Raw genomic sequence first — 16,433 nt, 5'->3', positions numbered from 1 at the left:
CCCACCATTTTTTTCTTCCAATGACTTGACACCACCCAGGCCATTTCAACACATAAGGAATGCTGACCCAAGTCTATTTTCCGGGATTTACTGCTATACTCCCAACCAGTAAACATTTTAGGTGCAGCAGGTCTAGCTAATCTGCTATTTGGAGACGTTGACAAGACTGCGTGTTTCTGGAGGCTATGCAACTTTGTTGGAAAAATTAAATGAAAGAATAAAGGTATGACTTTAGTGAACTATGAAGTCCCCACACGGTTTGCCACCCTCGTGTGAGTGTAGCACGTTTACGTATAGTACAATTACTTGCTAAATTAAAACCAAGTATCAGTTGGAAATCTTCACACTATGGCAAGTGGAGGCAGTGAAACCCGTGATTCAACTATAGAAGAGAGTTTGAGTCCGAAATTTTGAGGCCATCAGTGAAATAATCATTTCTAAGTGTTAGGAAGTTTACGCTATAGTTCTAGTGTTGTATACAGAGAGAAACAGAGAGCCAGTGAATATCTTTCCGTCTTTTGTCTAGTTTCTTCATACCCTGTAACAATTTTGCCAGCCTCTCATCAAAAACCCTTGGAAGTTTTCCCTGCACTCCTGTTCAGTACAAACTTATCATACTAACTGCTGTTTGTGTCTACATTTTTTTAAATCACAAAAGCCTCCCAAACCATTCTGAGACAAGTAGACATGCATTTGTGGAATGCAAAAGGAAAAGAAATATGTGACCAACAACATATAGTATTGTGAGGACGGGAAACACAGATGGTGGAAACATTTTTTTTCGTTAATATTTGTCACAAACATATGAATGAAAGCTCACACACTTAAAATGTTTTACCTTTGCCCATATTATAGACATTTGAATTTCAACATTGAGCAGTGATAGTTAATGACAATATAATGTCTTAACAAGGAAGCTAATAATGCAATTCTTCTTTGCTTGAACTTCCTCCTTTCACATTAGCTAGAAAAATGCACTTCCTACTAATCATAAGAAGGAACAAAATAGATTTTAAAAAATGAGTGAAATATCCCCTGTGGCATTCTGGACAAAAGTGTCTGGATTGCACATTTATTGGATATTAGAGTAGAAACATTGCTAATTTTTATTCCCAAAGCTCAATAAGGTTAATTAAAGTTCACATGAATATACATAAAATATTCACATGAATAACATATTAAATCATCAGCACATTGTTCCAATAGAGGGCAGCTGATTAACAGACTTAAAGTATAGTTTTTACATACATACTGGGGCCTGGCCAATGAACCAAATCAAATTGTCTAATGAATTGAGTAATCTTAAAATGGATTAATTAGGTTGGTAATTATGAATTAAGAAATTAAAAAGTGATGAATTATTTTGGTAGCAGATAATGGCAGTTGACAATTTATTACAAATTCTCATAGTATTTATTATAATAACATTAATCATGCACAGCTGTTCTGCTATTAGGATAGTTAAGGATAATTCCATAGAATTTCATTGAAAAGTAATATCTTCTGTTCACAGGAGGGGAGCTAAGTGTGTAAAGATGCATTAAATAATAAGAAATCTAAGATTAGCTTTTCGTGTGCTCATAAATTAATTTTGAAAGGAGGAGATATCTTTCTAGGTGATGACTTAGATAAATCTCCCGTAGATTGTAATGCTAATTTGAATAGTCCTCCGGTCTCTCTTGAGCCTCCATTTTTCTTCCGGGATGCTGAAAGGGCTGGACTTGCAAGGTGAGAAAACTCTTCTCGATGTTCAGTTACTGTCAGCAAAAAGAGGGTATAGAATTTATGTCTTTATGGCCTCAGCTTAAACTATATTATTTACCATACCTTCAAATACTACGCTAGTGTTGCAAAACTGATTGGGGAAGTTTCTAACTTTGGCTATCATCTGGAGACTTTTAGATTACTTTGGGATTACTTGCTTCTTAAAAGTCAGATAAAACATATTGGTGAAATGCTTTGCTCCAGGTGCAGTTCAGTGATTTATCTAAAAAGTAGCTGGAGAAGAACAAACATTATATGGTCTCATTCATTTGGGGAATATAAAAATTAGTGAAAGGGAATAAAGGGGAAAGGAGAGAAAATGAGTGAAAATATCAGTGAGGGAGACAAAACATGAGAGATACCTAACTCTGGGAAACGAACAAGGGGTAGTGGAAAGGGAGGTGGGCGGGCGTTTGGGGTGACTGGGTGATGGGCACTAAGGGGGGCACTTGGCAAGATGAGTACTGGGTGTTATGGTACATGTTGGCAAATTGAACTCCAATACAATTAAAAAAAAAAAAAAGTAGCTGGTGGGGCACCTGGTGGCTGAGTGGTCGAGTGCCTGCCTTCGGCTCAGGTCATGGTCCCAGAGTCCTGGGTTGACTGTGTTGGGCTCTCAGCTTCTCCCTCTCCCTCTGCCTACACTCTGGGCCTGTTGGTGCTTGCTCGCTCTGTCAAATAAATAAATAAAATATTAAAAATAAATAAATAGTAACTGGTATTTTCAAAGTAACAAGTTACTGAGTTTATTTATGCATTTGGCTGGTTTTTTTTTTTTTTTTTTTTTTTTTTGCATAGTTCATTAATTTCACTATTTACCTTTACTAGTTTTCTCCTCCCAGTTTCTTTGGTCTATAATGTTCTGCTTTTTCTAGTTTCCTGATATAAGTGCTTCTTTTAGTTCTCGTGCTTGATCATTTCTTACATAGTGAAATAAGACTGGTATACTTGAATTATTAGGTCTATTTTTCTGTACCTTTTGTTAAAATTGGGAATTAGACTAAACTATGCGGTTTCTTTAGTAAAAAGGACGAAGGAGGAGGAGAAGGTGACACCATGAAGCATCTGACAACACAAAAGTCAGAGGAGCATTTCACAAAAATGAAGCTTTCAAAAAAATGCAAACAGAAGGCAGAAGAATTAGGATTTTGAGGCTTTCCAACGTGAGATCTCTGACCAAACTTCTTTTCTGAAACTGTGGCAAACAGCAGTAGAAACAGAGCTTTAGCTCAGGTGCCAGAAATAGGGGTTTACAGTCAGGGATTCAAGGAGGAAAGTTAGGTAGCAAGGATATCACGGAGCAACACATATCTTGAGCATATGCTCCCCACAGATCTCTGGCTACTATATAAATATGTACGAGTTATGGAGACCCCAGGGCCCAAGAGAATCAATGAGGAGACAGACAGTTTGAACCATAGAGCCACATGGGGCAAGATGTGTAAGGTTTTGCTTTTATAACAGTGCACTCCTAAAATTCTGCACCTCATGAAACAGAAAGTGGAAGCCCTCGTTTTTAAAATGTCAGATGTCAGAGCCTAGGCTGGCAGAGAGCTGTAAATTGCACAGGAATCAGAGAGACACCCCCAGGGGGCTGGCTAAAACAGCAATGCTGAGAAATCACAAGAACGTGATAGGCATTTTTGTGAAATGCAGAGAAGAAAAATTTTGTTGAGTTCAACGAAATTAACTGCCATCTACAACAGCAGATGCAGTGGTATATTTTCCACAATTTCCAAATTCCAAATTCAAACCATTAGAAATAACAAGAAATAGGAAAATGAGACACACCAAAGAAAAGTAGTAGTCAGTGGAGACAGATTCTGAGTACAATCAGAAATTAAACTTATTAGACAAAGATTATAGAACAGCTATTGCACCTAAATTAATTTTTAAATGTATATTTTATTTTATTTTTTTAAAGATTTATTTATTTATTCATAAGAGACACACTGAGCAAGGCAAAGACATAAGCAGAGGGAGAAGCAGGCTCCCTGCAGGGAGCCCGATGCAGGACTCGATCCCAGGACCCCGGGATCACGCCCTGAGCCAAAGGCAGACACTCAACCACTGAGCCACCCAGAGGCTCCTAAGTGTATATTTTAAATAAGGGAAAATACATATTCAGGTAAAGACTATCAAAAGAGAAATCGAAATTATGTTTTTAAAAATAAAATTTTCAAAGCTGAAAAGTGGAATCACTAAAATGTATAAAAATGCTTGTTTAGACCCATAGCAAATTGGAGACAAATTTATGTGTGACCTTGAATGTAGATCAAAAGAAACTACCTTCTCTGAAGAAGAAAAAGAGAGAGATTGAAGACATATGGATGGACTGTCACTTCCAACAATATTGTAAGAGCAAGAACTAGAATCATGCTTGCTATAATAGCTTATTAGTTCCAGAAGTTTTCCTGCTCATTCTCTCAAATTTCTACATAGACAATCATGTCACCTCTGAACAAAGACAGTTTTATGTCTGCATTTGCCACCTGTATACTTTTCATCTACTTTTTATGTCTGATTGCACTAGCTAGAACTTCCAGCAGAATGTTGCAAAAGGGTGCTGAGAGGGGACATCCTTGCTTTGGACATAACCTTAGTGGAAAAGCTTTGAGTTTTTCACCATTAAGTATGATGTAGCTGTAGGTATTTCATAGATATTACTTATCAAGTTGGGGAAGTTCCTCCTCTATTCCTAGTTTAATGAGAGTTTTTAACATGAACAGGTATTGAATTTCACCAAATACTTTTTCTCCATTTGCTGATATGTGATTTTCAAGTCACAGAAATTGATATGATTTCTTTTCTGTAAAAAAGATTTTATTTATTTATTCATGGGAAACAGAGAAAGAGAGAGAGGCAGAGACACAAGCAGAAGGAGAAGCAGGCTGTTTGCTGGACATGACGTGGGGCTCCATCCCAGGACTCCAGGGTCACTCCCTGAGCCAAAGGCAGACGGTAAACCACTGAGCCACCCAGGTGTTCCTGTGATTTCTAAATGTGTAAATATGACATAAATCTCACAATATTGTGGGGTCTGTTTTAGACTGGTTCCCACAGAAGGTTTTAACTCTCAAGTCTCCCTGCTGGACCTCAAGTATCTCATCAGTTACGGTGCAGGTTTTCCTACTCTGACACTACTTCCCCTGGTGGAAACCCCGTTGAACCTCTGCTCCCGTAAACTGCAATTCCCCATAAACACCTGCCTCTCCAAACTTGGGGGCAGTGATTTTCCAAGAAGACTGTGGATTTTACTTCCTGGTAGAAGAGAGCAATAACTATTGCTCTATTCAGCATTTTACTTCCTGGTAGAAGAGAGCAATAACTCCCAAACTCCTTCTATGTAGAACCCCAAATCCCACTAATCTGTTTTGGTCACATAAATCTGCCTATTGTGAATATTTCTTATAAATAAAATCATACATTTGTGGGTTTTATGACATTTCTCTGGAGCTCTCTTCATCTTTCTTCCTTCTTCAGATTGCAACTTCTCCTGTCCCACTTTCAAGTTTGTGTATTTTTATTTTTGCCAACTCAAATTTATTATTGAGCCTCCTCTATTGAAATTTTAATTTCAGTTATTGTACTTTTGCATATCATAATTTCCACTTTTTAAAATAATTTTTATACACATCTGCTTATTTTATGGGACACTGTTATCTTTCCTTCCTATAATTCTTTAAGCATGGTTTCCTTTAGATTTTTTAACATATTTACAAGCAATACTGGGAAGGCTTTGCTTGCAAACCCTACCAGGTCCACCTCTGTGACAGTTTTTATTTCTGTTCTTTTTAATGTGTATGGTTCAAATTTTCCTTTCTATTTGCATGTTTCACGTTTTGTAGAAAATAATTTAAATAATATACTTTAGCAACTCTGGATCATGATCCATTCTCGATAATGATATTGTCGTCTTTGTTTACTTCTTTATTTCTTTATTTAGAGACATGATGGACTAATTCTGCAAAGTCTGTTTTCCCACTTTGTACAGACTCTGATGTCCCCACACAGATCTTTCCCTGTGTTTTATTGGCCTAATCACCTAAGAGTCATCCCTGGATCTGCATCTGCCACTTTTTGTTCAGAATTTGTGCTTTATGCCCCCTTGGCCAGTTAGATTTCTCTCCTCTGCTATTGCATGTATGCCTGGCCAGTATTATAGTCCAAGGGGTTTGCAGATCTTTATACCCTTGTAATTGTTTGTCAGGGATCCTGTACCAAAATACTATAGACTGGGTGGTTTGAACAACAAAAACTCATTATCTCACAATTCTGGAAGCTAGAAGTCCAACCTGAAGGTATCAGCAGGGTTAGCCTCTTCTGGAGACTATAAAGGAAGAATCCTTCCCAGTTCTCTCTGCTTGGCTTGTAGGTGGCTGTCTTTTCTGTATGCTTTTTCACACGTCTTACCTTTATTCGTGACTGTGTACAAGTGTATTAGAAAGGACACCAGTCATCCTGGATGGAGATCCATCCAATCACCTCACTTTAACTTGATTACCTCTCTAAGACCCCATCTCCAAATAAGCTGGCACTCTGAGGTACTGAGGTTAGGACTCCAACACATGAACGGAGAGCACAACCCAACCCATGACTGCCATATTCAGTCAGGGATAAGCTTGGAAGTTGTCCCTCGATTGGTCCTGAAAAAAGGTGCAAAGTTGGTCCTGTGCACAGTGTTTTAGAGTGCCAGGGTTAAGTGTGATGCTATTTTAAGTCTATCTTGATAGGAATTGACCCGGCATAGGTATAGTTTATCTTTCTGTGTCTGCTAAAACATTCCTTTTCTGACATTCCTTTTGTGCTTCTGCCCTGTGTTGCTGAGCGCATGTAGAGCTTGAACAATGTTAGCAGGTGTGCTCCTATTTCTCTCTGATTGTTCCTGCCTGTATGTAGGCTAGCACATGTGCACAGGTTATCCTGATCCACATATTTGGGTGGGTTTCTAGGAGGACTCTTTGAGATTTTCTCTTTCCAGGCTCTCCCTCTTAAACTTCAGGTGGCTTTGCCATCTTATTTGTTTCCCTGTAAACTATATGTACTTACGAGGTTTCTAAATTTGCCTTAACCCAAGGATGTTACACAGGGGTCAGGTAAAGGCAAACAAATGTCGAATGTCTTCAGGACAGTCTTAAAGAGACATAGTGTATCAATTCCACTGCCCTTCTTCCCTGGACCTATCAAAACATTTAAAATTTACACCAACTCCTCAGAAAGACTACCTATAAAATAGTGGAAGCCATGTCTTTCACACTGAAGGGCTTCCCTTGGCTTCACAGAACTCAAGCTCTGATTTTTATCTCAAAGCCTGAGTGTTTGCTATCATTTTACTACATAAGACATTTGCACCTTTATGGATTCTATTCTTGACCTATATCATCGAATTCCGTGCATTGCATTTCAACTTCTGAGAGAACGAAAAGATCCATTATTTGAGAAATTGTGACTTTTTGAGTATTTGATTTCTTATTCTAGTGATGCAACTATGTGAGACATGGCCATATATTCAGGTCTCCGGAGACTGGAAGGCAGGATAAGTCTCCCAGAAGTATTTCTGTGGAGAAGTGTTGTTTGGTGACTACGCTTTATGACTACAAAGATGAATGAAGCTGTTCTTACTCTATGCATATAAATTTTAATGTTATCTCTGGTCATGGAACAATGAATATGCCAGAAGCTGAGGCTTCTTATCACTGACCCATTAGTGCCCTCAACTCTGATTACAACATATAAAACTTTCCAAAAGTGTATTATAGCTGAGACTTTATATTAGCCGAAACTGATGCTCAGACAGGCTTGCCAAATTACTTGTAGACAGTAATGTAAAATTATGGCTGATTTTAAATGTGAGGGTCACCCAATGATCTCATGTTCTTACTCCTCAGACTTAGAGGCAACTCAATTTAATGCAACCCTTCTGTGGAAGTCAAATTCTGTTAAAGAATGCCATATAATTCCCTTTTTCTTATAAGACATCATGATCAATAATGGTAGAGAGCTCTGTTTATCTTATTTATTTTACATTTGCAGACCAAATGAGTATCCTGAACAAATAATTAATTTTTATTGTAACTAGCCATACTTCTTTTTGGCCAGCTTAATTCTTTTAATCAAGTTTGGATTCATTTACCTATTAAAAGGACAAGATGTATTGATTGTGTTTGAACACAAGTCCTACATAAGTCTCAATAATGTTTCTTTGCCTTGAGAAAATAGGGTTTAGGGCCCCTGTTATTTTGATTGCCAAATGCAAAATGATCCACTATTTATCACTTAGAAAATTGATGGGTGTGTTTTACCTCTAAGAACAACATTTTCATGAGGAATAACGCATATTAATTAAAAGCTGATATCTTAGCCAATACAGTTTCCTTTTCTAGGTACTGCTATCTGGTTTTCTTTGGTCTAGCAATTCTCAGCAGTGTCATCAAGAAAGTTAATTCACTGATGTGATGAAGTGGTGACAAACAGGCTGATGTTTACTGGCCCTAGTGACTCCACTTATTTTTGATGTTTTGCTTTGTATTGTTGGGGGTTAGCTGTATAGACTGTAAGGAAAGGGAGGACCGGCCCTCAGAAATCCATCCTAGTCACTCTTTCTTTTGTCAGTATAGACTTTTCCTTAATTTGGTACTACATCTTGACTAAAGGGACAGCCTGTAATGGGCTTATGCCATTGCCACTTCCACTGGCAAACATGAACTGTAGTGAACTGAAATTCTTGAGAGTAGTGGGGCATGCTATAAATTTATTGATCCTTAAAGAACCATGACACTGAAATTCAAAGACTGAATTTCCCCCTCCCACATGGATTCTGACTTTGGTCTTGTGACTGGCTTTGGTCAATGGAAGGTAGGCAAATATGACATAAGTCAAAGCTTGGTAAGCATTTCAGCTTATGTACTCTGAAGCTTGTTTTTTGTTGCAATGTGCTTGGTATCTATTTTGAAAAGAAGTCTAACATACCACAAGGAGGGATAAGAGAGATTGAGAAAAAGAGGTCCCAGATTTCCAGCTATTCCCACTGAGGTACATACTCATGAATGAGGCCATTTTGAATGTTCCAGCATGAGCTACTGTCTGGCCGCTGCAGCATAGAATACTCCCAAGGAGTCCAGCAGAAGGACCAATCAATTCAAAAACACATGAGCAATATTACAGTATTTTTTTAAATTTTAAGCCATAAACTTGGACTAGTTTGTTACACAGCAAGAGGCAACTGAAATCAATGGTGATTTGGAAGCATTTGAGTCATGTGGACATCTTGATAAATTTCAGGTTGTGATTCAGTGGTCTGGGGTCAGGGCTGGAGGTTCTATATGTTCCACAATTTTCAAATTGATACCAGTGAAACTTCTGTGCAGACCACACTTTACAAATGGAGGCCCAATAATTCATTGTTCTTCACCTATCTTAAGACCATTTCTGGGCATATAATTGCTTTAAAAACTCAGATGAATCCTCTTTTTTTGAAGTTGTTTTTACTAGAAGAGTGAGTATAGAAGATATACCATTCTAGTAACATACATGGACAAATATACCTTTAAGTAACTCAAGTTTTGGGTGGTGCCTGGGTGGGTCAGTCGTTTAAGTGGCCAATTCTTGCTTTCAGCTGAGGTCATGATCTCAGCATCCTGGGATTGAGACTCGCATCAGGCTCTGCACTTAGTGGGGAGTCCGCTTGAGGTTTCTGTGTCTCCCTCTCACTCTGCCTCTCCCTTCCCTCTCTAAAATAAATAAATACATTTTTTTTTAAGTAACTCAAGTTTTTGGTGTCTGGAGAAACCTGCCTGAGGGGATCATTGTCTCTAATGTTCAAATACAGTATTTCAGTCACCAATAATTAGTCGTCTGGGAGAATCCTCAGAGGGCTGGCACTCGTCTTCTTATAAACTCCTAGACCACTGAACTCTGCTGTATGATTGGCCCCACTGAATCTGGAATCTTTTTACAGCATGTTTATCTACACTGTTTTCCTTCCTTCCACACTTTTTGTGAATGCACTGCTTCTTTTTGAAGTTTTGGAGTAACCAAGTATTCAGAATACATTGTAATGCAATCAACAATTTAAGACTGAATGTTACACACTTGACTCACAGAATTGATTTTGATTTTGTTCCTTCATTTGTTTTTGCTTGCCCTTGCCTCTGTTGAGGCCTTAACGAATGTCATTTTCTCTATTCTTACTTTACTTGCTCTATGTATCCATCAGTCTTAGCCCCTAACATCACTCTCACTTTTTTCAACAGATGAATTTTCCTTACTGTCATTTATCCAAATTAGACTCCTGATCTAAACGTATTGATCCTGACTTATTAAGGTGTTCTGCTGAATTTGCTGTGGCTCAGCAGTTGAAAGAGTTCTGTGTATGGCGATAATAAAGATGTGTTAATAGGTTTCTACCTTAATAAGTTCACTTTTATTAAAATGACTATAATGTATATTTTAGATTAAGTAAGTGAAGCCATTGGAAGGTTAGGGCAGGACAATACTCAAAGGGCAAGGTACTCACATCTAAACTTACTTATCTCTTTTGTTCCTAGAATCTGAATATGATCCCAGTCTCTGATTTTTCCCCATATTCAGAATCCATGCCTCTCTTACAATATTTTTTTGCAAATTCAGTTCTGCTTCATTCATGATTCTACAGTAATAGAAAGGAAAAATTTAATAAGCTATTTTAGGAACCCAGAATCATTCCATCTTAACTACTACAGTATCTAATATTAAGGGTTTTTTTATCCCGGAAAGCCATTCCAAAATTTTAAACTTGTTTTGATTACTGATTCCATTATGTAGCTGAGTAGTTTCCTGATACATTGACAGGACATTTTTTACATTTCTCTTTCTAGGGTAAAGCTGTAAAAGTTGTGTATGGTCATGATAATTGTTGTCAGTTAGCCCCAACTCTAGACTTTTAATATGCCTGTTGAAATTACATAACCAAGTGCTAGTAGAGATATATGTGTAAAAACAGTGAATCTATAAATTTTGATCTTATTCAGAATGTGAATCAATTTACCTAAGTGATTGGCTAAAAGGTACATTAATAGAATATATAATCAAAAATTAAATATTCAGATGTACTTATAATTTAAGTTCTGTTCATATTCTAAATGATTTGAGGAATTACAACCCTATGCAATAACATAATAATCATATACAGTCTTCATAAATATAGTCATGACATGGTAAAAGTGTAAAACCAGAGACTATGAAAGGCAGGCCATTTGTTTCAAATAAAAGTTGTGTGAACCTTTTCTGAGTACAAATTGGGGTTATTAGGCCCTACCCTAAAATGTATTTTTCTTACCAAAATTTCAGAGTTTAAATTACTTATTGTCTCACGGAAGCCAGAGGAGAAAAACAAATGGAACTTGTCATAAAAGACAGATCTTCTCTCAGATGAGTAGAGCTTATTCATAGGCAATACTAATATAAAAAGTAATAGCTGCAGGATATACAGCATGCCTTATTACAGCATATTGATTAGACACAAAATAATTTTTTTAATTATTTATTTTAGAAAGAGTGGTGGGAAAGGTATAGAGACAGAGAGAGAGAGATTGGGAATCTCCAGCAGATTCCCTGTTGAGTGCAGAACCATCATGGGACTTGATCTCATGACCTGAGCCGAATTAAGAGTGGGCCATTTCATTTCTATACACTAACAATGAGACTGAAGAAAGAGAAATTAAGGAGTCAATCCCATTTACAATTGCACGCCAAAGCATAAGATACCTAGGAATAAACCTAACCAAAGAGGTAAAGGATCTATACCCTAAAAACTATAGAACACTTATGAAAGAAATTGAGGAACACACAAAGAGATGGAAAAATATTCCATGCTCATGGATTGGCAGAATTAATATTGTGAAAATGTCAATGTTACTCAGGGCAATTTACACATTTAATGCAATCCCTATCAAAATACCATGGACTTTCTTCAGAGAGTTAGAACAAATTATTTTAAGATTTGTGTGGAATCAGAAAAGACCCCAAATAGCCAGGGGATTTTTAAAAAAGAAAACCATAGCTGGGGGCATCACAATGCCAGATTTCAGGTTGTACTACAAAGCTGTAGTCATCAAGACAGTGTGGTACTGGCACAAAAACAGACACATAGATCAATGGAACAGAATAGAGAACCCAGAAGTGGACCCTTAACTTTATGGTCAACTAATATTCGATAAAGGAGGAAAGACTATCCATTGGAAGACAGACAGTCTCTTCAATAAATGGTGCTGGGAAAATTGGACATCCACATGCAGAAGACTAAAACTAGACCACTCTCTTGCACCAGACACAAAGATAAATTCAAAATGGATGAAAGATCTAAATGTGAGACAAGATTCCATCAAAATCCTAGAGGAGAACACAGGCAACACCCTTTTTGAACTCAGCCGCTGTAACTTCTTGCAAGATACATCCATGAAGGCAAAAGAAACAAAAGCAAAAATGAACTATTGGGACTTCATCAAGATAAGAAGCTTTTGCACAGCAAAGGATACAGTCAACAAAACTAAAAGACAACCTACAGAATGGGAGAAGATATTTGCAAATGACATATCAGATAAAGGGCTAGTTTCCAAGATCTATAAAGAACTTCTTAAACTCAACACCAAAGAAACAAACAATCCAATCATGAAATGGGCAAAAGACATGAAGAGAAATCTCACAGAGGAAGACATAGACATGGACAACAAGCACATGAGGAAATGCTCTGCATCACTTGCCATCAGGGAAATACAAATCAAAACCACAATGAGATCCCACCTCACACCAGTGAGAATGGGGAAAATTAACAAGGCAGGAAACCACAAATGTTGGAGAGGATGCGGAGAAAAGGAACACTCTTACACTGTTGGTGGGAATGTGAACTGGTACAGCCACTCTGGAAACTGTGTGGAGGTTCCTCAAAGAGTTAAAAATAGACCTGCCCTACGACCCAGCAATTGCACTGCTGGGGATTTACCCCAAAGATACAGATGCAATGAAACGCCAGGACACCTGCACCCCAATGTTTCTAGCAGCAATGTCCACAATAGCCAAACTGTGGAAGGAGCCTCAGTGTCCATCGAAAGATGAATAGATAAAGAAGATGTGGTTTATGTATACAATGGAATATTCCTCAGCCATTAGAAATGACAAATACCCACCATTTGCTTCAACGTGGATGGAACTGGAGGGTATTCTGCTGAGTAAAATAAGTCAATCGGAGAAGTACAAACAGTGTATGTTCTCATTCATTTGGGGAATATAAATAACAGTGAAAGGGAATATAAGGGAAGGGAGAAGAAATGTGTGGGAAATATCAGAAAGGGAGACAGAACATAAAGACTCCTAACTCTGGGAAATGAACTAGGGGTGGTGGAAGGGGAGGAGGGCGGGGGGTGGGGGTGACTGGGTGACGGGCACTGACGGGCACTTGACGGGATGAGCACTCGGTGTTATTCTCTATGTTGGTAAATTGAACGCCAATGAAAAATTAATTTATTAAAAAAAAAAAAAGAGTGGGCCATTTAACTGACGAAGCCACCCAGACGCAAATCCATTCTGGCAAAACATGGTTTCAGGGCCATATGCCACCATTTTCCCATAATAGTCTCAGTTTAGGCTTCTTTTCCTGGTATTAGTCGTAGCACCTCCTTTCTTTCTGAAAGATGTCTAGGATTAGATGACAAAATATTTGGCCACTCTATAAATATTAAATAGTTTGCATCAACTTTGGTCAGATTTATAACACATAGAATGTTAAACTTGGGCACAAGAAAATGACCATCCTAGATCTTTATAGATTGGTAAAATGATTATATGGGGCTCAGAGAAGAAAATTATCAGAGCCAGGATAAGGCAAGAAAAATAACTCTAAACTAAATAATAAATAAGGGTAGCCTGCAAATATGCATTTTTCAATAAAGATATTGAAATCTTTCTTTGTGCAGTTTATTATTATAAGCCCATTTTTTGGGTTATATAATTATTCTAACATTTCTGATTTATGTTCCATTATTGTTCCCATTTTATGAAAGAGTAAATTGAGGCACAAGGATTTTAAGTAATTTTCTCAGGCTGACATAGTTCGAGTTTTCAAAATATACATACACACACACACTTTCATACATATCCCTAAAGCATATTATGTATACACCTAACTACATATATATTTTTATATATACACCTGTATTATATATACATATGTTACATAAACTTAGACATATGGTGTCTATACACATATATAATACCCATATTATACCCATATTATAAACATATATATATATATATATATATATATATATATATATACACACACAAAACTGAATACCATGGCATTTAAAGAAGATTTGAGGTTAGGGATTTGAGGTTGGGTAAACATGGGCCTTTGGCTTTGCCTCTCTCTAGCAACATGATCTTCAGCATATTTTGTATTTCACTTAAGTCCCAGCACTTGAAATTGGTACCTGACACATAGCAACAATTTAACAAATTTCAGCTCATTTTTTATGTGGTTTTCAGTGTCTAATACGAAACCAAAGATAACTTATCCATTCAAAAACTCTGGTTTAATGCTTTAAAAAAAACTATTATTTCAAATGTTTTTAGTAATGAACTTATTAGATGTTTCACTGAGAACCTCACGTACTGTCTTACGACATTCAGCCATGGGTGGTAGCATGGGAAAATAAGCCTTGTTAATTGGAGAGGCTGGAGGCTGATAGAAGGAAGCAAAGGAGCACGGCAAAGACTGCCTGAACACAAATAGAATAGTGAAAGGGAACAGTGGAGCCTCCAACACATAGAGGGGGTTAATTCTACCATTGGGCTTCCTAAGCTGATCCCCACAAAAGGCACTCAGGTAATTACAAGCTTAGTTAATTATACATAAACTTTAAAACCATTACTGCATCCTTACTTTTTTTCCCCTTGGTCTGTTTACAAATTTGTGCTTATGATTTTGATTGGTTGCAATTCAAATCACTATATAACACAAAGCAAATGCTCTAGTGACTTCTTTTCAAAACAAACTTGTTCTTTTTTTTTTTTTTTGGGGATTTTTATTTCTTTATTTGAGAGAGAATGTGTGAGTGAGAGAGAGCACGAGCAAAAAAAGGCAGGGGCAGAAGGAGACGGAGAGAGGGAGAAGTAGACTCCACACTGAGCAGGGAGCCCGATGTGGGACTCTATCCTAGGACACCAGGATCAGAACCTAAGAGGAAAGCAGCTACTTAGGGGACTGAGTCGTCCAGGTGCCCTCAAAAGAAAATTTTGAAGTAATCAGAAGGCTTGGATAGTTTATTATACTACAGAAGCAACAGATTTAGAGATATATGTGCATTTTCTTTAAATAGAGCTAATCTTTATATGGAAGTAGTTATCATCAATAATGAACTCAATGCTTTCTAATGCATTATGCTTCAATGAAGTTCACTTTCATGTTTAAATGCAAAGAGGAGATGAAAAAGAAGTTATAACTTACTATATAGGTATATGTTTATTTATTTAGCAGAGAAAGTGAGTGAGTGAGAGCATGAGTGGTGGGAGGGGCAGAGGGAGAGGAAGGAGCAGATTCCCGGAGGAACCAAGAGGCCAAGCCAGGTTCCATCCCAGGACCTTGGGATCAGGAGCTGAGCCAGAGGCAGACCCTCAACTGACTGAGCCACCAAGGCATCTGATAACTTGGGGTGAAATTGCATCTTTAATATTTTATGTTAAAGTATCTGTAAATTCTAAAAATATAAAGATATATGCTGAAGTTTGTATTTCAAAACTACAGTTTAAACAAAAGGATGAAAAATTAGGAATAAACCAATAAAAGGGTACACCTACACTACTGCGTGACTATGTACAAAATACAAAGGGTCATTATAATTCTAGTGTTTGGAAACCAACTATATAACTTCAAATGAGTTATATAAATCAAATATTAACAACTTATGAGTTTATCAGTGAAAGGCAAATTAAACTTATTGTTATTATAATTTACTTACTTTCTAAGATCAGATTGCATATCAATCAGAAAACATTTTAATAATGTGTTGTCTAATTTATTAGGTGCTGTTTTTCTGGTCACAGAAGGTACCTCCCTTCCCTCATCATTTAGAAAAAAACAGATAACAAACGGCATGTAATGAAAGAGGGAGATGTTTTAGCTTTCTTCTAAAACTACCCACATAACCTATTATCTATTTGGTTATATTTAGTAGTAGTTTTTACCGATTAGATTTCATGATAGACAAAAATAGACATTAGATATGTACTGAAAGATTTATAGGACAATAAATAAAGTAATTTTACTGACCTGTTTAACCAACGTGAATCAGTTTAAATAGCTTAAGCTTAAAATAAAAAATAGTAACAAATTAGAAATGTGTTTCATAGATTTTTAATAAAATGTTTTTTTAAGTGAAATACAGCATTCATACAGGTAAACGTCGTTTAGACGAAATTATACGTCTAATTTGATATATTTTCTCGAAATGAACTCATTTGTATAACAGATCCAAGACAGTCATTTTAGTACCTGAAGAAGCCCTTGTGACTACCCACCAACTTCCTTGAGAACCACTATCCTGCTTTCCAATGGCCTAGTTTAGTTTTGCTTAATTTTAAGATTTTATTTATTCATGATAGACATGGGGGGGGGGGTGGGCAGAGACACAGGCAGA

General features: G+C 37.0%; 1 long non-coding RNA gene across 1 annotated transcript; it reads right to left on the bottom strand.

Annotated features, from left to right (window-relative positions):
• Nucleotides 1-1,104: 1,104 nt before the first annotated feature.
• On the bottom strand, nucleotides 1,105-16,106 carry LOC144302286 (uncharacterized). Its single transcript, XR_013369127.1, has 4 exons — nucleotides 16,067-16,106; nucleotides 10,292-10,411; nucleotides 2,304-2,435; nucleotides 1,105-1,757 (listed from the first exon to the last, which is right to left on the bottom strand). It is a non-coding gene; the product is annotated as an uncharacterized LOC144302286 (long non-coding RNA).
• Between the last annotated feature and the right edge of the window lie 327 nt (nucleotides 16,107-16,433).

Source organism: Canis aureus, chromosome 31 (assembly GCF_053574225.1).
Source record: "Canis aureus isolate CA01 chromosome 31, VMU_Caureus_v.1.0, whole genome shotgun sequence".
Taxonomy (NCBI): domain Eukaryota; kingdom Metazoa; phylum Chordata; class Mammalia; order Carnivora; family Canidae; genus Canis; species Canis aureus.
Note: the sequence above shows the minus strand (reverse complement) of the source record. Positions and strands in the feature narration are given on the sequence as shown.